This window comes from Canis lupus, chromosome 10 (assembly GCF_048164855.1).
Source record: "Canis lupus baileyi chromosome 10, mCanLup2.hap1, whole genome shotgun sequence".
In the NCBI taxonomy this organism is placed as follows: Eukaryota; Metazoa; Chordata; class Mammalia; order Carnivora; family Canidae; genus Canis; species Canis lupus.
Window position 1 is genome coordinate 35,653,070 of NC_132847.1, and position 24,541 is coordinate 35,677,610.

Below are 24,541 nucleotides of genomic sequence, written 5' to 3' on the forward strand. Positions count from 1 at the left end.
ACTATAAAGCCACGCTAATGAAGGCAGTATGTTATTGGCCTAAGGATAAATCTACAGGTCAATAGGACAGAAGTCAAAAGTCAATTTAGACTTATATCATCAGGTGATTTTTAACCAAGCTATTTCAGTGGAGAAGGGACTTTTTTTTCCAAAAAATGATTTTTCCCCTTGAAAAAATAAAATGAAACATAATACCCCCTGCCTTTTTTGTGCAACATATATGGAAAACAACATAAGATGAATCACAGACCTAAACATAAGAGCTAAAACTATAGCTTCTAAAAGGAAAAAAAAAAAAAGAAAGAAAATCTTTGGATGTTATTGAGCAAGATAAATATTTCTTAAACAGATAACAAAAAGCACAAATTATTTAAAAATTCATTAAATGAACTCAATCCAAATTAAAGACATGAGCTCCTTGCAAAACAAGATTTAAAAAACAAAGGGTGAGACAGATACTGGTAGAAAATATTTGCAAAATACATATGATGAAAAGTTTATATCTAGAATATATGGATCTCACAACTCAAAAATAAAACAATCCTAATAATTTTGTAATGGGCCAAATATTTGAATAGAATATTTCATAAAAGAAGATAAACAAATTCCATTGAACACATGAAAAGATACCTAACATCACTAGAGATTAGAGAAACACAAGTTCAAACCACAGTGAAATACCCCTACACACTCACTAGAGAAACAAAGTCTGAAAAGACAGACAGTTCCAAATGTGTGTTGGTTGAGAATAAGAACAACTAGTACCTTGCTGCTTCCCTGTGCAGTAATAAAGCCACTTTAGAAAACAATTTGGCAGCTTTTTACAAAGTTAAATCTTTACTTATGTTATGACCCAACACCCCTCATCAAAGACATTTATTCAAGACAAATAAACGTCAAATAATTCACATACATGAATGTTTCTTAGCAGCAAGCATTACTGATAACCCCAAAATAGAAACAACATGAATGTCATTTAGCACAAAAAAGAAACTGTGACATATCCATACTATGCACTGTATTCAGTCATAAAATGAAACTACAAATACACACACCCAAATGGATGAATCACAAAAGAGTTACACTAAGTGAAAGAAGCCAGACAGGAAGGTGATAAGAATGCAGAACAGTGGCTGCCGGCAACCAGAGGTTGAGGGGCATAGGGACTACAAAAGTGGCAAAAGAGAACATTTTGAAGTAATGGAAGATACTTGATTATGACATTGATTGCATGACTATATACAATTGCCAATATCAAACTGTACATTTATAGAGGGGTAATTTATTATATATACATTATATCTCATAAAAACCCAAGAAAATACATACAGGAAAATCTGTTAAATCAGACAATATCAACACTAAAATCTTGTAATTCAGAAACTGTTTTGTTTTTGTGTTACAAGAGAAAAAATTAATGAATGCATGAATGAGCATAAGTCCCACCCATTCCTCTTTTATTAGAAATAAATCAATCAGTCTGGGTGAAGTATTCATCAAAAACGATTCCATACTAAAATGGAGCAGAAGTGGAGAACAAATTAAAGTTATTTATGTCTCAAAGTTCCTTTCAAAGTTTCAACTGATTCAGAGAGAGAGATAAAGTTGACATAATCATGTGAAATTCAATAGGTTTTTACTCCTGGTTTCTCTGCTTTGATTTCCTTTATCTTGGAACTCTGTGAAGCAGTTTATCAAATTCTCAGCCAACTGCAGATGCACCACATACTCTTTTCCTTGAGTACCACACCTTGACCTGTATTAAAAAGGAAGTCGTCAGTGACAAATGTCAATATAACTCTTTTATCATTATTATGTCTTTGCTTCATTCTTCCCAAAAAAATGTAGAGTGCTTGAGTATCAGGGACAATGGGAGAAGGAACGAGGCTGCTGGGAATTACCCTTGTGAACAAACAGATGTGAATTTATGTAAGGGGGGAGCATATATGTACATTTATTATATAAAATATTAACCATATGCGTATCTTTGTTGACCACTATCTGTGAGACGCCATTACATCTGCTTCACAGAAATCTCACTTAATGCTCTCAACAACCCTACATCATAGATTTATACCATTATCCCCTTTTTAAGGATGAGCAAATGAAGGCTCAGAGGAGGGAAGAAACTTATCTAAGTCATGCATAAATTCCAAAGCCTTCTGCTACGCCATGTGTTGGCTATTCTGTACATTATGGAAATAGCCAAAATAAGTAATGAGGAAACAACCAAAATAAGAGGTATTGTTCCTGCTGTTGAGCAGCTCACATTCTTACAGTCTAAGAACACAAACCAGGCACTAGGACAGGTTTAGAGAGTAAATACCATGCTTGGTGTGTGTATATGAGTAGATGCTTGTACGCGTAACAAGTGGGTGCTCTGACAGTCTTGTCTAAAGAGACAGGCACAGCACCATTTAAAATCCAATGGTCATAACTCAAAATGCTGAGATTTAAATTAAAGCTCTATCTCCTCCCTAGGAATCATTCTGAGTTGCCAAGTATATAGCAAAGTTCTGATTGGAAAGAGCTTGCTTTATTTACAAAATCTTTCATATTATATCTTCTATTAGAAACTCCTATAGGATAAGTATAGGGCCATGTAAGGACGTTGAAGTCCCCACAACTTCTCATTAGAGTTAATGTGGAAATATTGCTTAAACACTAATTGAGGGGATGCCTGGGTGGCTCAGTGGTTGGGCATCTGCCTACCGCCCAGGGCATGATCCTGGAGTTCCGGGATCAAGTCCCACATCGGGCTCCATGCATGGAGCCTGCTTCTCCCTCTACCTATGTCTTGCCTCTCTTTTTCTGTGTCTCTCATGAATAAATAAATAAAATATTTTAAAAATAATAAAAAATAAAAAATAAACTCTGAGTACATGTGCACATTTTTTAGAAACAAAAATACGTGAACATTTGAGTTCTGATTCTTAGTAACCCCTGTTTATTTCACTCTAATTTTGGTGTCCCCTGTTCCCTAACACCTATATTCTAATTAAATTCATGCTACAGTTTCAAATTCATAAGACGGAGTATAGAAAACATATGGTGTGCTTGTTACACAAGTAGCTTCAGGGAGAATCACTGCAACCTAAACACCAAGAGATTGGTCTGGGGCCCAGAAGGAAGAAAAAAAAGTATTCCACTTTTCCAGACTCTGCTGCTTTTAGGGCGGTACCTCCAACCAGAGGTTTGTTTCTCATGCATCTATCACTTCTGTACTTTGTCTTAACTGAACTCTCAGTCAAGTCATTAACCCCTTAATTGCAAATTGTAAATAATTGCAATAATCCTAATTTTTCTGGGTCATTGTAAGGTTTATCTGTGACAAATATGTAAAAGCAATTGAAAACCTCTAAAACATCTTACAGATATGCACCTATTGTGAGAACATATGTTGAAATAGCACTGCTACCCTTGGGTTCATGGGGAATAAGGGTAGAATCTTGTCTTAGGGTGAAACTTAGCTTTCCCTGATCCCTTTCCTAAGAAACCTGAAAGAAATTCAGCAGGAAAGGAAAGTGCCCCCGGAATGAAGATGAAATGAGATGGTAGCGGTGGGAAGAGTGGAAACAGGGAGAGCCAGGGAGAGACTGTTTAATGTTTGGAACCAATGCCAAGCTAAATTAGAAACATGAGTCTGCGTACCTGTACCTTACCTCATCGGTATATAATCTGTAACCTGAGATCCCCTCACAGAGAAGTAAAAATAGCAAGGCACTTCAGCAGCCTGGGGTTCTGCTGAGTGGGGGAGGGCCAAGCTAGGGAAGGACAGAGAGACCAGGCAAGAATGCCAGTCACAAGGTCTGGGTGAGAACTCCTCCTTCCCCATCCCCAGGGTGAAAAAATGTAATGTAACCAAGAGAGGTGGCATTGAAAGGCGGAAGAGGGTCGGCTGCCCTAGAGTCACCTGATTTTGTCATAGATACTATGACATTTCCTCACAGGGAAGCATCATTGGAGTTCTGAACCTGTGTGCTCCCTCCATGATCAAGGCACGCAAACTAGTCTACCGGCGCCTAGGGCTCACTCAGGTGCAGAGCAGATGAAACTCCATTTTCCAGGCAGGTAGCTTGCTCCTAAGAGGTAGGAGTCAGTGATTTGCTAACTGGTTGCCCCACTCTTGGGGAAAACATTTTCCCTGAGTGAGTGAGCTGATGAATCCCTAAAATGGCAGGCTCCCCTCCTTCAGCTTAGATTCTGATCCCTCTCACACAACTCTATGCTTGTCATAGGTTTGTCATCAGGTGTGCAAATGATGGAGGAAGACTTCATCCCTGGTCAGCTCCAAGTACAGGAAGAAAGTGATCAAGCAGAAAGAGGATGAAGCTGATTTTTAATTAATCACATCAAAAGTTAGTGCCTGGATATGCCTTTTCACATTCTTTGGGGGATCATATTGGATGCTGTTAAAAAATGAATCCAATTTTGAGAATTCCTAATGTTGAACCAACCCTGTGTTTGTTAAATAAACCTTATTTGCATTAAAAAAATAAACTTGTATGAAAGAAGATGTTAGATTTCAAGATGGATCCCAAATTTCAAATCCTCTTGAAAAATAAAATTAAATAAATAACCCATGCCCTTTGGCTAAGCAAATTTCACTGTGATATTTCAAGCAGGTTTTCAATTTCCTTTGTAAGACTCCATTTGTTCATTCAAATGGTCTTTGTTCATTCACTTTGCAAGAACTCAAATATTTTTCTCATTGCCATGTGAAAAGAAGGTAGAATTTTTCTTTCAGTCTGCCTCTTGTCCACAAACAGGGTTATCAATGTTTTATTTACTATGAATAATCAATAAAGAAAGTCTATGAGCTCTCCCTGGCTTCCCTGGAAGATATTACAGAAACAGCTCAACATAGTGGAAACAGGGAAAGATGGAGTTATTACAGAGACCTGGACTGGAATTCTGGCTCTCCCTCATCAGCTCTGAAACCCCAGGAGATTTAAATCACACCTCAGCTTCTTTCAACTGCCTTTCCTATAAAAATTGGAAGAGTGATGCCTACCTCATTGGGTGAATCTAGAGATTTAGTAAAACGGCAATATGAAGAAGCCCCTAGAGTCACACTATCTAATCGAAATATAATCACAAGACACCAATGTAATTTTAAATTTTCTAGTAGCCTCATTAACAAAAGGGAAACTGTTAATACAACAACATATTTAACTTAATCCAATATGTTAAAAATATTATTTTAAGACCTAATCAGTAGAAAAACTTCTGCCAAGATATTTTACATTCTATTTTTTCTAGTAAGTCTTCAAAAGCTAGTTTGTATTTTACACTCTGAAATACCTCAATTCAGACCCTAAATTCTCATAGAAAATGCTTGATCTGTATTTAGATTTCTTAAAATTCACATTTGAAAAATAGATTCACATACCCAAGTTGTTCCAAAAGTACCTAAAGTCTTCCAAAAACTGAATCATGTATCAGTGTTTGAAATTTAAAATAAATAAAATTACAAAGTCAATTCCTCAGTCACACCAGCCCTCTTCCAGTGTTCAATAGCCACAAGTAGCTGGTAGCTACTGCCTTGGACCATGCAATCTTAGACCGATGTTAGGCATGTAGTAGGTACTCAATAAGCAAAATATTTTCTTCTGTCACCAGTATCTTATCTGAATCTCAAGGTTCTTTTGAACACTGAAGTTTCAACTTTGAGAGCAGTGCAAATAACATCCACAACGTGTTTACCCTCAGTCGAGAGGCAAGGATTGAGTTGGCATAATTTCTTTAAAAAATATTATTTATTTGAGAGAGAGAGAATGAGTGCGGGGAGGAGCAGAGGGATAGAGAAAGGGTCGTCAAGCACACTCCCTGTTGAGCATGGAGCCCAAAGTGGGTGGGGTTCAATCCCATGACCCTGAGATCATGACCTGAACTGAAGTCAAGAGTCCAATGCTCCACAGACTAAGCCACCCAGACTCCCTGAGGCAGCATAATTTCTATTTGCTATTCCACATATTACTCAAAATTGTCTTCTAGAATTGTAGCCACTCTAGTTTTGGAATGCATTTCAGTTAGCCTTACTGCTCACACTACACCTTCCTGGCTTCCCTGTCTCAAGTAGTAAATAATAACACCAATGTCATCCTTGAATAGACAATATGAACTTACAAGAGAGAGAATCAGCTTAGCCAATCAAACACCACTGCTTTGGAAATTCATGAACTCTAGGATAAACAAAAATATGCACGTGCTGTTGAAATGCGTAACTCATCTTTTAAAACATATTCCACGTTAGAACTTTACAAAGAACTTTTGAATGCCACAGCTGCTAGTCTGAATCTGTCTATCCCATGAACATATGATCTGCTTTTTAAGAATGGAGAATGCTAACAGGACTTAAGTCCATCTGCTTTTTTATTCTATAAAGATGTAGAAATCTGAGAAGCAGGAGATTCAACAATTTGGCCAGATCACTAGCTCATTCTGTAATCAGAGTTTGTGGTCCTTGCAAGCGTTTTGCATCTCAAATTTTGAGGACCATGTCATTTTTCCTAGATCTCATGAAAAGACACAGAGCCATTGGATGTTCCCAAATGCATGGTACCATGGTTAACAGGTTCTTAGATATAATGAATATCTACTGCTGTCTGCCCAGCATCCTTCCCCACACCTCTGGTAACATCTCCCTGACATTCCTTTGGAGGAATGAACTTCCCATTGGATGTAGCCTTGTGGGATTCTCAATTAAATTGTTCTGTCCTCTCTGCCAATAAATATATCTTTGACCCAAACGAAGCTAATCAGTTTCTTTCTCCTTGAAATTTGAATCTTGAGCAAAATGTTGCAAGGATTCAAAATGATGAGAGCTCTTTCATTCTGAAAACTTGATATCCTGACTTTGAAGGGGCTGTCTCTAAGTTCTGCCTCCAGATCTCAAGAGCTCTCTTGCTTTTTCTCCTTTCCAAGGACTGGTCTTAGGGGTTTTTTCTTTAATCTCAGAGTTCTATAGCCATCAATAAATTTCTTTACTTTCTTTTCCATTTTTTTTCTCTGAAATTGTCCAGATCTGTCTGTTGCTTGAACCCAATCATTCCTAACTAAAATAATAGGTAATGCTCTGTTATCAAATATTAAGTCTCTCAGGCCCAGGCCCGTTTGGCCAAAATGAACTTGCTGCTCTTTCTCCAATCATGCAGACAAAGATGCCCATTAATGAGCTCATGAAGTTGAGTAAGAGTCTCAGACAATTGCTTTTCAGTCTCCCAAGAGCCCTAATTAGAATCCTTTATTTGTCTCCAACTCAGGCAACCTTTGCTGTGGAGGTGAGGATCCTTGAAGGACATAGAGAGAATCTCCAGATTATTTTGGTCTGAGAAAAACCCTTCAGAATGATTCTAACTGACAATATTGTCAAACACAGCCATACTGCAAAATCAAGTAAACTGAGCTACACCCCAAGCAAATATATTATCATTTTCAAGGCAGATAGTCCTTAAATGGAACTTCTCACTCATGTTTCACTTTTTTTTGCTAATCTTCATTTTTTCATTATCAAGTTGTATGGCCTTTTGTATATCTACCTTAATAGTTACTTTGGCAAGTCGTAGAGGTTTAAGCTGTCTCTAGTATCAGAAACCATCGAAAATGTACAATGAAGTAGAAATACTGTTGACAGGCAAAATATTGACAAGTACTGGCTTCTACACATGGAATACAATGTGACTGCTAATGATGGAAAGATATTTGTGTACTCAGAGAAATACAGGCTTAATTGTTCTGCACGGCATGGTGGAAAACTACTGCCAAAAGTTATGCACAGTGCAGGGTACAAGGTAATTTTTTGGCAGTCTACATTACCAAAGATCATTCTTCAAATTAAGTCTCATAATTCTATAGCTATCATCTGTTCCCATTCCCATTTCTTGAGAAATGTTTTCTTTTACTCTGCACCACTATTACCAGCTCCCATATTTTAAGCACCTATGTTGATCTTGAGATCAAGCCACAGATCCTCCTCCTCCATTAGCAAAAAGTTGCTTGGAATAAATTATGTGCTACCACATTCTCCCAGTATGTTATCTATGCCTTGATAGTGAGAAGCATACATCTGCAAGTTCCATAAATTCTTTCAGGTCATTTAGGTCCCATTTGAAATCCTAATGTGACAATTTACAGAGCTGAAGTCCAGGAGCTTGTAAAAGTGAGTGCAGACTTCCAGAGTCTTCCCTGGGGAATAACAGCTACACAGAGCTGACTTAGGCAAAGGGAACAATCGTTCCCAATAGGTCTCCCATTACCTTCATGCATCTCAAGCAGTAGTCCCATTTTGGGGAACTAACATGAAATGACATTTTTATATTAGAAAAAAACCATTATGGAATAATCTTTATCTAAAGCACTTTGTATAAAGGATAAAGTACTTAGGTGCTCACCTTGAGAAAGAAGTCACTTCAAAAACTGAAGGGTCTGAGATTTTACTCTACTTGCAAACTAACAGATCAGTCTGCCACAGTTTTGTGGATGCTAGTAGAAGACACAAGACTCTTGAGTCAGAGACAAAGGGTTTTATCACCAGTAGCAGACATCAGGCAGTAAAAACAATGTATTTGCTACAGTCCTCCTTGCGCCCAGGTATCACAGAAGTGACACAGATGGGCTCAGTGGGACATTGTTATAGAAAGGAGACCCTTAGCTTAGGGAAGCCACATGTTTTACAATGGGCAATAGGCATGCCTACCCTCCAGGCATTCTCTGGAAGGAACACTATCTTTATTATACCTACTGTAAGAAAATATGCCCTTCACTCAGAAGGAACATACTATATCTTTCAAGGCTGTTCACTATACAAACATCTTTAAAAAAGGTGTTCAGAAGAAAAGCAGTCAATACTTCTGCACACAAGACATGCAGAAACACAAGGTTACACAGAAGAGAATAGTCTCCTAACATTACTGACCTATGCCCATTTTTCTATAAAATTTTAGAGATTGTTTTTAGGTAAAAAGTAACTAAAAGTAGGCAATAATTATTTAAGCTTAGTTCTTGAAGAGAGACCTATTATTTAGTCTTCCCATTCTGGGCATTGTGATCTGAGATGTAATTGTCAGTAAGATCAACCTAGCTCAGGAATCTCTCCTTCAGGGTAATGGCACAGATTTTTATTTACTTGTTTTTTATTGTTGTTGTTGTTTTGTTTTGTTTTTGATAAAGAGAAGGAGAGAGAGAGCACAGGAGCGAGGGGAGGGGCAGAGGCAGAAGGAGAGAAAATCTCAAGCAGATTCCATGCTCAGTGTGGAGCCCGAAGCGGAGCCTGATTTCACAACCCTGAGATCATAACCTGAGCCAAAGCCAAGAGTTGATAGCTTACACTTAACCAACTGAACCACCCAGGTGTCCCTACATATGTTTTTTTTACTCAAAATATTAAATGTATTCTTGTGAATGACTGAACCTACCCTATTGAATGAACTATATATATGATTTACTAAAGGGGATCCCTGGGTGGCGCAGTGGTTTAGCGCCTGCCTTTGGCCCAGGGCGCGATCCTGGAGACCCAGGATCGAATCCCACATTGGGCTCCAGGTGCATGGAGCCTGCTTCTCCCTCTGCCTGTGTCTCTGCCTCTGTGTGTGTGTGTGTGTGTGTGTGTGTGACTATCATAAATAAAATAAATAAATAAATAAATAAATAAATAAATAAATAAATAAATAAAACCTATAAAAAATGTAGATGTACTTGCCATTTATTGTGGGCTCAGCATGGCACTCACTGAGATAAGTACTTTGTATAGCTTATTTTATTAAATCTTTATGAAAACCTATCAGTGTTATTGTCTTCATTGTTGATATGTTAAAAAGAGCTCAATGAATAAATTATCCAATGTAACTAGTAAAAGGCAAGATTGGAATTTGAACAGAGATCCAGCTGACTCCAAATTCAGGTGCTGTTCTGTTATGCTACACTGCCTTTCCAAACAGCTACGTCATGCTTAAATGTATGTGGACACATAAAAAATCATAAAGGCATCAATACAGTAACAGTCTGCTGTTAAGTATCAATCCCATCTATCTTCTAAGATTGTTAAAACCCTTAATTGGACCCAGTCAGTGTTGTATCTTTATTTCGCAATTCAGGACTAGGCTTTTAATAAGGATTCTCACCTTAATCCCATTTCTATACCCTTAGGACTGCAATGAGATAAAGACTTGCCCAATCAAAAGTGCTGTACTATGTTTTATATTTCAGAGAGTAAGAATAAGATTCCCATAGATCATTGGCCAAAATCAACTTAATGATTTTTTTAGATAGGACAGATATAATAGTCCAATGGTAGAAGTAGATTGTCTGGGTTCTATGTCATATGTTAATCACCTTTGACCTACAAACTTATATCCCTTTCTGATCTATACTGGCCCCTTGGAACTAATGAACTTTTTGTCTACAAGGTTCTATATCCAATGCAAAAGTTATTGTATTGGAAATTGAGGGTGGGGTGGGACCAAACATCACAGGAAGGACAATTTTCATCAAAAGAACTTAATGGAAACTCATCCCATACCTTGGCCGACAGGAAGAATGACCATCAAGCCACATTATTATAACACCAGACAACTTAAGGTCAACAGGGACAATTACTCTTCCAGGCAAAAAAGAAATTGAAGAATGTTGTTTCAAAGAACAGGAACTATGCATGGATAAGAGAAGAACTATTCTTTCACCAACATGGTTAGATGGTCTTGTCTTCAAGAAAAATAATTAATAATATTTACCTATGAGAAAATATTTAATATCTTACGAGTAAAGGAGTCAGTGTGTCAATGTTGGAAAATTTGAAAAAAACCTTGAATTTGTATCCATGTTTACCCTCACTCATCGGACTGAGTCTCTTCTCCTTCTCTGTTTTGCTCCCACTTTAGGGGCAGCAAAAAGCAATGCGTTCCTGGCTAAAGCCAAGGGTACTCAGAAAGAGGCAAGACTTTGGGCAATGGAAGAGGTGGTGATATATCCAGGGAATTGTTAGAGTTGTCAGAAAGATTTGCAAAGGAAATCCATGGAGTTTGAATACACACCTTAAGGCAGGAGGGCCTGGTTGGGAATGTAGGGAACTCCTAAGCAGGCCTTCTTCTTGCAAAGACCTAGGGTTTATCTTTCCTCTGAGATAAAAGAAAAAATATAGTTAGCTAGAGCCATAATCTTTGTTTCTCCTATATTAGACTATTTCTCTGAAATTATCCTATCCCTTTGGCAAATGTCTTTGCATATGCTTATGAATTCGGACAGGTAAGATTTTCAAAATAACAGGGCTCCACCTCATTTCCTCTCAGACTTAAGTAGAAGGGATTGTACCCCTGAGATGGTACAGTCACTGTCATCAGTAATGACCCTGAATCCTGCAGTTGGATGCTGCAGGGAATGCCCTATGACCCTTCACAAGCCTGGCAAAGGCAGCTTCTGTAAGAGGTCTTCTCTGACCCCTACATTAAATTTCCAACACCTAACATCCAGCCTTGAAATTGCATAGTGTACTGTTACTGCTGCAAATCTGTCTCTGTTTGCCATTGCCTTCATTTGTGCCAATAATGGACTTGTGAAGTGGTGAAAACCAGAAACGATAGGGAAGCAAATGCCCTTTTTTCCAATAGAAGATACTTTATAGACCCGTTTGCCCTCTGCCAGGAAGAAGATGGTTTTCAGAAAGAGTTTTTGGTTCTCTGAGGCATTTTATTTAATTATTTCATGTCAACTTGTGCATGTGTGTGTGTGTGTGTGTGCACGCACTCATGCACATTTTACAAAACTAGTGTGAACGAATGAAGGGAATGATATGGAAGAAATGATAAGGAGCTAATATTTAATGTTTCTTGTTGGATGTCTTGTTTATGTTAAGTCATTTAATAGTTCAACCACACAGCACATCCATTTGAAACAAGACAACTGATGCTCAGAAATATTAATTAGCTAGTGTGTTTAAGTTCATGTGACTACTTAAGGCAGACCTAGGATTTAAACTGAGGCCTGAATCCAAAGCCCCATGGTATTTCCATAACTACATAAATGCATTTTGTAAACCAGGGCATAAAACACTCCATGAAAGTGGGCTCTCATGAATATATCTTTGGAGAATTTTTCAGGAAACAGAGAGGAGATTTGGAGCTGACTGGGGGGAATAAAATGATTTCTGACAGATATATAGCTACCCCGACTTTTCTGCAGTTGAGGGTATTCACTATTGGGTTCAAGCAGGCACTTAACAAAAACATTCCAGATTGTGGCCAGCCTTTCCCTCCAGCAAACTATCCCTTGCTGAAAGAACTCCAGGGGTTTGTCCTGGTGACCTGATATTTCTAATGCAGGATGGATAAGTCAGTAAAATCTAAGACCAGAAACAGGTACAGGAGGGGCTGGAGCAGCACTGTCCCCAGAACTTTCCACCACACACTGCAGGTGTCACACAACCCTACAGTTAACAATATGTAATTACTATCTACCAGGATTCTGTGGATCATTAACATAGAAATAATGGATCGGATGCCGGAGTCAACGGCCAAGTGGTGAAAACCAGAAATATGGGACACAAGAAGACAATGAACGAGGTTTCTAAAATAAAAGTACTGGGGGGAGGGTGGGATGGAGGAGGTGGGCCGCTGGCAGCATTTTGGTTCTCTGAGGCATTTTATTTAATTATTTCATGTCAACTTGTGCATGTGTGTGTGTGTGTAATTTTAAGGCAGCATTGGGGAGAAGCCAGGGATGCAGCCTAAAATGTCAGTGGAGCACTGCCCATGATGCCCAGGACCTCTGCTCTATTCACTAAGAACTTGCTACAGCCTGAGCACAGGATCGAGGAAAGTGATGGTTGCCAGCCAAGGCTCCAGGCCAGCCTGGAAAACAATTCAGGAGAATTTGTTTATTTTCTCCAACAGCCCCACAGAAAAGTTATGGACCATAGTATCTAACCTTCTCAAAAAAATTAGTGGTGGGATCATGAAATGTTTCACCTGATCTCAAGACTCTTATTTATGATATTTATTGAGTGGTTATTATGTGCCAGGCATTCTACTGGGTGATCCTTGGGCTACGTAAAAATAGCTTATCTTCACCAAAACCAAACAAGCAAAAAACTTAAGAAGGTATGACTATTTTTATTTCGTACATAAGGAAACTGAATCTGAGAAAGATTAAATTGGACAAAGAACCAGTTAGTGGTGTGACTAGGTTTCAAAGCCAAGTCAGTTTCATTCCAAAGCCAGTGCACTTTCTTTCCATTAAACCAACAACTTCTATCTAGTTGAGGCTGGGGGGTGGGGTGGAAGGATTCCAGGATTATCTTTAGGTTGTAAGATTTATATTCAAATTTCTTAAACTAAAAAGATTAATAACTGCATCTGTACTTAAGCAATTTCAAGCACCAGTGGTTAGATCAGAAAGTATTTTCCAAGAACAGCAAGGAGTTTTCTTAATAACTCTGGGTTTGAAGCCAGCCAGGTCTAGGGGCGGAATCTCTTGGTATATATTTGGGCACCCAAAAGATAAAGAGCTAGGGGGCAAGTATTTGCACTCAGAGCAAGATATATTTTTCCCTTCAAGAGTCTCCATCCCAACACTGATCAGAAAATGGACACCAGCTCTCTCCTCAAGGAGGGAGGCAAGGATTCACTGCAGGGGTCTTTAAGCCGCCTCCTCCCAGCTGCTTGGGGCTTCCCTTGTTGGTTTGGGGTGGTCCTCCCACCCCCACCTGTTTTCTCTCAGGAATCCTTGGAGTTTGTGCTTATGGACCTGGTTACGGGTTAAGGAGATCTAGCCACTCCACTTCTTACTGAGATGCAACTACATTCCAAATAACACCCAGAATAGGTGTCCAGGGGAGCATTTGTCTTTTCCCCTTTGTGTTGCTGATGTCACATAAAGAGTCAGAAGTCTCTTCAGAAATAATCTTGGCCTCATCTTCCATTTGTTCCAGTCACCCCAAACTTATCTCCCAGTCACAAATGTACCTCAGTTTTAAACTCCTTTGTCTTTGTAAACTGTTTCTTTCCACTGAGCACCCAGAGTCTCTGTCTCCATAGAAAGAAAGGCAAACATGTGCCTTTTCCTCTAAGTGTCAAACTATCAGTCTTATTACTGTAAACAGACTCAACTGGAAAGCTTGGTTTGGAACTCATGACTCAAGACTAGCTCTCAGGATCCACCCAAGAGGAGAGTCAGATAAAACTCCAGAAGACTGCAATCAAACTGGATGAAAAGGGGGGGGCGGGGGGGGGGGGAAACTATCATTATACTCTGTGGTGGGGAAAAATAAGATGATTTTATTTTGGAATTGAATTTTCTCTGATAACCAGGGGCTGGCAATCATTTTCAAGTTGGCTTCATGAATGTGTAACAAAGCTACAAATGTAGCTGTTTTAAGGCTACTCATTAATTTATACTTAAGTTTTTACTGGGAAATTTATTACGTTGACCGATTGCTTGATAGCTTTAAAATTTTTAAGAATAATAGCTGGAAAAATGTCTAGGTGTTATTATGGGTAAATATTATACAGAATGCCATACGCTAAAGTTTAAAATAACAACCACTAGCATTTATTTAGCACTTGCTACACATCAGACACTGTTTTATGCAATACAGAGAGAGTAATACCTTTATTCCTCCCAAAGACCTGGAAGGTTAAGTACCATAGTTACCCCCCACCCCCTATCCCCCAGGATATAGCTGAGGGAGCTACAGGACACAGCAAGGTCAAATGCATTGCCCAAGGACATGCACAGCTGGGATCCTAAGCTGGCATCCAGGCCTGAGAGTTCTTATTCCAAACAATTCATCACTCAAGTCTTCATTTTTCACATATTCTAACACTGAACTATGATTGATTTTACTTCTGTTCACATGACATGAAATGCGACAGAGCCCATGTATTAGTAACAAGAAATACATATCAAATAAGACTTCCTTTTTTGTTCATTCTGTAACTCAGTGAACATTTACTCACTCTCTACTAAGCCTGGGCTGTTCCGTGCCAGCTACTCAAGAGACAAAAATGAGTAAAACACAACCCTGGCTTCTAGTGGTGAAGCTGTAAGAGGTCAGAAGTTTAAAACCAATTGCTTTGCTCCTCTTGCTCGCTCCTTATACCTTCGGGCTGCTCACCTCCTGAACCCCTCTGACTTTAACATCATTCCTATAACTTAATATTGTTAGCGATGTTGGAAAAACATAATAGAAAAAGGACACAATTACTATTATACTATCCACTTTAATGCACTGTCATCCAAGCACACTCATTCACATGCCAGGCTCATTAGTACTGAATTTGCATTGGATATTCCATTCAGGGTAATTTGTAAGAGAGGGATCAGTAGCCACCATTTTTCAGAGGAAACTCAATGAAGTTCGGGTCAGTTAGGTGGTATACCCCAGGCCACAGTGATTTGCAGGTTAGGAGTCCTTACCTGAGTTTATAAACTCCAAACTCTTTCCACTAAGAGAGAATATGTATCTTCTTTACACAACCTGCATGTAGCTAGTCTTTTCTATTGAATATGGCTTCCTTCCCTCCCTTGGTAAGACTGATCCTGTGATACAGTATATACAATACTGGACTCAATGGATCTGGAAGGAAACTGGAAAGTTTCTTCAGCTGGTCTCAGTGTTGAGGCTGGAGCCAGCCTAAAGCAGCCCAAATCCCTGCTTCTCTCATCTGAGGCCCACCTTGGCCCCCTGAGAGATTTCCAGAGCCAAAGACACCTCCCAAGCAGCAGACAGCCTCAGCCAAAACTGGTGTCTGTGCTAGGAGCACGTGTCTGTGTGTTTGAGGAGAGGGAACAATCCTTCAGCTCTAGGCACAAGGTTTGCTCCCACATCCTCTCAAGCCTTGAGTTCAGGACCATTTACGCTGTACACGCTGGCTCCCAGAGCATCCTGCCCTCCTTCTTCACAGAATATACTGGTGGGTACCAGCTCCCTCCTTGAGGAGGCCAGAGCCCAGGAAAATGGTGTGGAGCCAACTCACCACACCCACTTCCCCTCTCAGGTACAGTAATACAGTCTGGTTTTCCTTTTCTGGCGGCTCGCTACAAATTTCCATGTCATTTCCTATTTCAACAGCTTTTATCCAACCCTGGAATGCAGTCAGAAAATGTTATCCTTGTTCAAACTTCCCACTTAAATATGAAAGGATTGGGCTGTAACCTTCTTTGGCCTGAAACTCTGTCTTTCAGTTACATTCTTAGCAGCATTTAGCCTAATAACAAAGCTGAAATCATCAGTCTAGCTCTGGATCTCCAAAATGAATGACTGCCTCTATGAAGGCAAAAGGGAGAGGCCACTCATGGCAAAGTGAGGAATGATCCTTGAATGCGGTATCCTGACCTTGAATCCTAAAGACTGAGTTCTGCTTTTCACCATGCCCTGAGTCTCACTCTGTAGGGCTCTGAGTTTCAGAGATGTCCTAAAGTATCATTTGTCTTTGTGAGTGTGTGCTTTTCCACACACACACGAACACACACCCTAATTTCTCTCCCTGAGTCAAAGAATACATGTAATAATTAGTCCTGACATTTCTTTTTCTTTTTCTTTTTCTTTTTCTTTTTCTTTTTCTTTTTCTTTTTCTTTTTCTTCTTCTTCTTCTTCTTCTTCTTCTTCTTCTTCTTCTTCTTCTTCTTCTTCTTCTTCTTTCTTCTCCTTCTCCTTTTTCTCCTTCTTCTTCTTTTTAAAGATTTATCCATTTATTCTAGAAAGGGAGAGAAAGAGAGGTTGAGAGAGAGAGAGAGGGCAGCAGTTAGCAGAGAGAAAGAGGGAAAGAGAATCCCAAGCAGACACCCCATGGAGCATGGAGCCCAACATGGCTCAACACCACAACCCCAAGATCATGACCTGAGGCAAAATCATGAGTCTGGAACTCAACCAACTGACCCACCCAGGGGCTGCAGTTCTGACATTTCTTAAGTACATGTGACTTTATTAGGTTCTTTATTTTCATTTATTTTTTTAAAGATTTTTTATTTATTTATTCATGAGAAACACAGAGAGAGGCAGAGATAGGCAGAGGGAGAAGAAGGTTCCCTGCAAGGAGCCTGATGGGAGACTCAATCCCAGGACCCTGGGATCACGACCTGAGTCAAAGGCAGATGCTCAACCACCAGGTCACCCAGGTACCCCTATTATGTTCCTTAAATGCTTTGTCTCAAACTCTCAGAATGACCCTAATTATCCCATATTAAAAGTGAAGAATCTGTACCTCAGCATGGTGAAATAACCTACCAACGTAGCAAACATACATGCCCAAAACAAGAGTCAGGACTGGGGACTTAAATAATATTAGGTGTTTTTTTTTTTTTCTTTAAGATTTGTTTCTTTGAGAGAGAGCATGTGTGTGAAAGCATGTGTGTATGCACATGCAGGGGAGAGGAAGAGAGAGAATCCCAAGCAGCCTCCCCAATGAGTGTGAAGCCCAACACTGGGCTCTGTCTCAGGATCCTGAGATTATGACCTGAGCCAAAATCAAGAGTCAAACACTTAACTCACTGAGCCACCCAGATGCCCCAGTAGTGGGTATTTGTGACACCTCAGTGTGCTGCCCATCAGGCTACAAAGAGAACTACTTGATCCAAGTGGAAAGTAGAGTGGGAAATTAAAGGGCATTGACCTTGTTGAGGACCTACTCTGCACCTGGCACTCTAGTCAACATTCTATATGCTTCAAATAATTTAAGCTTATAGGATAAGCTGTTACTGTATCCAACTGCCAGATGTCCATAAGGTTTTGTGGTATGCTCGGAAAGGAAAGATCGAGGTTCAAACCAGGTCTGTCTGATTCCCAAGTCAGTGCCTCATGATAAAGAATGCTGTGACTAATTTCAAAGCTGACTTTAGGCTGAGGCAGTTTATTATGTGAATGGTTCTATATGTTCATGTATGTCTTCCAAAGTGACCTCTAGGATCCAGTCATAGGAGATAGGTTTTGCCCTGTCATTTCTCTGACAAATGGCTAAAATATGAATCTCTTGAGAGTATGCATCATTTAATCAACATCTAGTTTATTGTCTGAAAGGAGAATGAGCTCAAATAAGTATTAGATGAGTGAATAAATGAATGTGTTTCTCAATATATTAACATTTTGAATTCCAATACCTTTATACAAGTTTTCATTGAGTCTCTTGATTGCCTCTACCAAGTTTATGTCACATACTTGTTCAGATCAATTCATCAATATATCCCAGACCTCTTGAATCAGAATCTCTCAACTGAATCTGCTGGAGGTCTGCATTTTGAGATGGCAATTCCAAAGTACATAAGGTTTGTGACCACTGCTATGGAGCAAATCAGCTGAGCAAACCCATTTCCTTTGGGCAATGGGAGCGTGCAGTAAGCCTGGAGCCTCCACACCTTGGATGGGTCTTACAGAGGGTAGAGGAGAGAAGAGAAATTCTATAGCAATATCTAATCTGTGCCAAATTGATCAGTAGGCTGGAAATGAGTGAATTCCTTGATCTTTTTTTAAATCTTTTTCAACCCTAATTGATATTTAGTTTTGAAATTGTGATTTTTTTTTTTTTTTTTTTTTTGGAGAAGAATACATACAATTTAAAAAGTCAGGGATGCCTGGGTGACTCAGTCAGTGAGGCGTCTACCATAGGTTCAGGTCATGATCTCAGGGTCCTGAATCAAGCCCCGCAGTGGGCTCCCTACTCAGCAGGGAGTCTGCTTCTCTCTCCCCCCGCCATCTCTCTCTGTCTCAAATAAATGAATACAAATCTTAAAAAACTTAAATAATAAGAAATAAAAAGTCAAATTATGCTAAAAGGCATGTAAAAAATCCCCTCTATTCTCTTTCTTCCATTTTCTCCTCCTAGGATGTAACCATTTTTAACTTTTATAAAAATTATCTCTTTAAAAACTATCTCAGTTTTCCTAGAACCACATGCATTTACTCACATATATTGGTTCATCACATTTAGACTTTATTAGTTGTATTTTAATAAATGAAAAATTTAGCTTTCTTACACTCTCTCCTTTCCCTCCCCCATATAGCTAATCATAGTCTTTTCACTAGTAGATATTGTGATAATTGTTCAGTACTCAATCAAGTAGTAGACTACGATTACACATCTTTTCTTATATAAGCTCTTTGTTTTTCTTGGGGTTAGTAAGTACCTCATTTAAAAAACATTCTATTTATCTATCCCTCATTAAGTGTCCCCTCACCTACTGCAATCTTTAGAATATGTCCCTTAATTTTGTACATGATCAAGCCCATCAGATAATTTATCATTTTTATTATTTTTTAATGTAGATAATCCTACTTTAATGTAGATAATTCTCCATCTATCTCCTCCAACCTCTTTAGACTTTCACGTCTCTTACTTTGGAACTTTCCTTGGCCAATTTCCTTTCTTTCTAATCTGTACTGGATCCTAGTTTTGGTATCTTTTTCTTTCCTTATTTAGTCTTCTTTTAATGGAAAACTCCCTCCAGTAACTTACTGAGAAAGAGAATATCATAGTGAAAATGTTTGAGGCTTTGCCTGTCTGAAAACACCACTAATCTTCCATTACCTTTGATTTGTAGTTTTTAAGGACAGAAAATTATAGACTGAAGATCACTTACTTTAAAATTTTAAAGGCACCATTTTCCTCTATCTCCCAACAGAGCTGTTAGGAAGTCTACCAGCATTGTGGTATTCTGATATCTGATCCTTGTTATGTGTGAATCTGTCTTTATTTTCTATTTGGAAATTTCTAGGTGGTTTTGTTTCAAATGTGTGATGACATGGGTACTTCATGGGCCCTTGCAATTTGAGATGTTTGCCTTTTGGTTTTGTTTTTCTTCCTTGATCATATTCCTCTTTCATATTTTTGTGTTCTTTTTTCATATTTTCTATTATATTTATTCTATAATTTCCTTCCCCTTTTTTCTTATTGCACATCTATTTGTCTATTTGTTTGTTTTATTTTCTGGATAACATCATCCAAATATTTTAGAGGGTTTTTTAAATTGAACCTATTATATGTTTTTTATTTTAATTCCAAGATAGTTAACTTACTATTTTAATTCCCCAGAGATTTTTAAAACACCCTGTTCCAGGTTGCAGACATTGCTTGTCTAGTTTTGTCTAAAATAGACTATGTATTTCTTTTTCTCATTTTTTTGTTGTGTTGGGAGATTTTCTAAGACATTTCAGTTAGAAATATCTTTAAAATTTTGAAATAATCTCTTAAACCTGTAGGTACAAGAGTAGTTAAAAAGTTACATGTTCATATGACCAATATTTTACATCTATGATACATGGAATGAGCTTTACAAAATGCCCTGTGAGAAAAAGAACCCATTTTGTTATTACCATGGAAAGCTGAATTGATTCTAATTGGGTAAATCTGGCGGTAGACACCAGGTGTCCTGAGCCCCAGTTTAAGAGTCTTCACCTTAATTAGAAAATTGGTTCTCAAAGATTATTTATTATTACAGTCAGCTAAACAGCTTAATGAAATCATGGGCCCCATATCAGATCCATCAAATCAGAAATCCCTTAGTGTAAGATGGAGAAATTATATACATATCTGTATAAATTTTTAAAAGAAGTTTCCCAAATGACTACAAGACTAAGTTGGGAAACTATTGCATGGATATATTTTTGTACCCTTAACCCTTCTCAGGTGATGGTGACTAAACCTTTTTATCTGTTTCTCATAATAACATTCCCTCAAGACTAGCTTATTTGCAATTTGGAACAGAAGGGAAAGATTGCAGCTATGTCAAAAGTCTATTGCATCATTTTGTTATTGGATGTACCCATGAAACTGCACCAGTCTCCTTTGCCTTATATTGTGTTTGTCACAGGCCAAGAATAAAGGTCTTTTTCTGCCACGACTACATTTCATTTCTCCCTGTCCAGCCTTATCTGATGCCACCATTTTCCATTTTTTACCATAAGGCTCCTCCCAATACAAATAGAGAGTACAATATGTATTCTACACTCCAGCACAGTGGCCTTCTTGCCTCCACCATCTTGCCTTGCTATCATAGCTCCTTGTCTCACCACATGTTGCAACAGTAAATGGTATCAGCAGTGCCCTATTCCTTGAGCTGTACCTTTCAAAAAAACATTCAGAATAATATATGGGCTAGATCAGTGTAAGGAGATCCAATGATACAGACAGTTTTACCTCAAGTACCCCCATTTTCTGCTCATTATATCCTCTCACCTCACATACAAAGCCCCTTCCCCCCAGTTGTTTTTACAAAGGTCTAACATAACACTCACCGAGAATGTCCCTGCCTCCTTGAACCATATCACAGTCGCTTGACTCCCAGCCTTAAAACAAACACACTCCAAATCCATAGTTGTTGAAGGAGACCAGTACTAACACAACTGCACAACACCCATTCCATTCCCTTAGCCTTGCAGCTGCCAAAAAAAATTGAGACCTTATAGTTACTAGCCCAATCTTGAACTGCCATTATAAATAAAATGTGACAGCAGATTTAATTGTTGAGAATCAGATCCTTAGTTACTTAGAACAATACTCGACTGGGGAATTTGCTGGAAAAAAAAGAAGTGCTTTTATGGAACAGACCTCGCCTGCCTTGCTTCTCATTGCAGAGTTCAGTGTACATGTGACCTAATATCAGCCCCTTACCAGGCAAAATTCCAAGGATGTGGAGTCAAAGTTGTCATCGTATGATATGCAACAGAATTACACTTTCCTCTGCCACACATAAAAGGGGGCAAAGGTAGAAAATAGGCCAGGCTTAGAAGTAAAAAGGGACACTGTCACATGCAGGGAATTTGAATTAGAATAGGGTCATCATGAAATGAAACTTGCAATGACTAATTTCAAGTCGGTAAAAAGACCAGGTAGCATTTGTACCATGGCCTCTCAAAGAGCGTTCTAAAAAAAAAAAAAGCCTAAAGAAATGGTCTATACATGTGCATAACGTTTATTCTCGGAAATGTAGGCCAATCCTCTCTACACGTATCATTGTGCACAGTAACATGCAGACTTGGGGGTAGCCCAAAACAAAGCATCCAGTTCTCCTTGGACGTCAAATTCCAAACCTAAGAACTTCAAGAACTTGTCTAAATGTTCTTGCTCCTGAGAACAGAGGCCTTAAGAGGACCTGGACATATTGCCTGGAGATCACACTCAGAAACCCCCTAAGAGCCTAGAGAAATAACAGACACTTACCTATCTGTGCCTTATAGATCATGGTCCCCACGAATGAAGGAGGCATTATTCTGGAAGACATTAGAGTGCTAAGAGATGAGTAAACCTTTGGGTCACAAGTGTGAGTAAGAGGATGAAGAATTAATAGGAAGTGAACACCAGACTCGGCTTGCTCTTGTGGTTTCCCCATCTCTGGTAGGCACATAATTACTACAACCTAGTTCAGAATTGTGTAACTGGTGAAACCTAGTTCAGCATAGGACAGGTGTGAATTCCCACCTGCAGGGCACAAGAAGTCACATGGGAATTCGAATGAGAGCTGTCGCCGAGAACCTCAAAGGGACCGAGGGCGCCTCCAACCACCACCGTTGCGCATCTGCATCTGCATCTGCGTATCTTAACCCGCAAACAATAATGGCTTATATTTGCATAGCATTTTGGAGCGGTGCCCCCCTTGGTCCTCGCTTCCATGCAAGTCTGGACAGGGCTTGGTGGTTCCATTCTATAGGGGGGCAACTTCCGACCCAGGAAAGCTAGAGGAGTTATCTGAGATCACCCAGCTGACAGCTGAGGTTCCAACTTTGGTTTTCTGATCTCAGAACCAAAAGGGGTTTTGTTTCGTTTTGTTTTTTGTTTTTGTTTCTTTTTTTCCAATCAATAAAGAACATTTTGATGGGAACCAATTCTGAATTGGTCTGTGCCTCCAGTCACTAACATCACCGCCCCACATCCTTCCGCATCACACTTCGTAACTAGGAAATGAGCTGGATACTCAAGGCCAGAGCAGGCCATCCAGCCACCCGAGTAGCCCCACTAACGTGCAGGAGAGTGGTCTGCAGAAATGGCCCGCCTTGCGGCCTGGCCCAGGCCCCCTGGCTCCCCGTGCGGGCGGGAGTTCCAGGCGAGGGCACCTCGACAGGATGCAGGGCACTTGGAGGTCCCATCATCATGAGGCCCAAGCCCCACCTCCGACATCATACAAAAAGCAAACACAGTGCTGGCCTCCTTCGGTGTGAAATCCTCCCTCCAACCAGCTCTGACACGAAGTGGCCTCTGGGTGCCCGGTCTGGAGGAAACGGGATTGGGTCAACCCACTGGCCTTTTCTGGAAACCCAGGAACCAGAGCCCTTCCTCCCCCCTCGATTCGTGCGCAGCGCTGGAGCATGAATCTTGGATGCCGTTGCAGAAGGAACCACGAGCCATTTATTCTTAGTCTAAAATTGGCAGCTTTTACGTTTCGGGGAATTTTTAATAGGACTAGCAGAGGAACCAACATTGGGGATTATTTTCTCAGTGTGGGGTTAGATGTGTAATGCATATGTTTGCCCTGAGGACCCTAAACCACATTCTATAAAACTCTGTTAAAATGCCTTTCTCCTCCTCAACTATTAACATTTTCCTGTGCATATTGTTCATTTGTAGCAGTCCCGGCCAAAAGTTTCTAAAGCTACGTTCCCCCACAGACCATTATTTTTGTGCTAATTAATTAGCGAAACCAATATCTCAGATATGAAATTCCAAGCTCTGGTTACTGGGCTTGGCTGAAAAATCTGTTTTTCTAATTATTGACTACTTTCTGCTACTTTCCGTCCACCACCTCAGTTCTTGGCCGGAGCTAGCGCCTGGGAGCTGGGGAGGTCTCCAATGGCAACCCAGCTCCACATCCAAGGGGGGAGTGGGAGGAAGAGATTGCAGCTGTCAGAGTCACTGAGGATTTGGGAGGAAGGAAGGGGAAGAGAAAGAGTAGATTTGCGGCGCAGACTTAAAAAGGAAAAAGACCTTTTGACAAAATTTCAGGGAGGTGTAATCCTAGAAAGTTACTAAATATCCTTCCACTCTTAGAGGCAACACAGTCTTCAAAAGGTATAGATCAAGGGGAAAATGGGAACTGTTCTCTTTGGGAACAAAATCTGCATACATGTTTTTGTGTTCTTATGCCCTTGATTGTTTGATTTGGTTTTATTTCTGAAATCCTGGAGCTGCCTAAATTTTTGTTTCTCAATTGATAGGAATTTAGGCAGATTGTTCTCTCATTACTCTCAGTATTTACCATTTTTGTTGCATATCTGATTGTTTACATTTGAGGTTACATACACACGTATACATAGACACACATGTATGCATGCATGCATACACACGTAAACACACACATGGGAGAGATTTTGAAATCTGCTTAAAATTTGATTCTATAATCTGTCCACCAGATTAGGAGCTTTGACAGAACACAAGAAGCAGTGATTTGTGAAAAATAAAATACTGTGGCATATTTTTACCCTGCTGAGCTGAAACAATCCAGTAAGCCACTTAGCTATCACCTAAAAATCAGACAAATACACTTGGGTATATCAGTAAAAAATAGGCATCAACATAAAAAAATAAACATGGGGAAATAGACATATATGTTTACCTCCCATGTTTAT

The 24,541-nt window shown here is 39.4% G+C and overlaps 1 long non-coding RNA gene across 4 annotated transcripts in view; it reads right to left on the reverse strand.

Moving 5' to 3' along the window:
- Window positions 1-1,262: 1,262 nt before the first annotated feature.
- LOC140641460 (uncharacterized) overlaps window positions 1,263-24,541 on the reverse strand; it is a 178,953-nt gene continuing 155,674 nt past the window's right edge. For 3 of the 4 annotated variants that reach the window (XR_012037973.1, XR_012037977.1, XR_012037978.1), the window contains one exon: window positions 16,634-16,688. This is a non-coding gene — a long non-coding RNA (uncharacterized lncRNA). Of the gene's footprint in view, window positions 1,757-16,633; window positions 16,689-24,541 lie in introns of those variants that run through there. The other variant, XR_012037976.1, reaches the window with a different exon arrangement.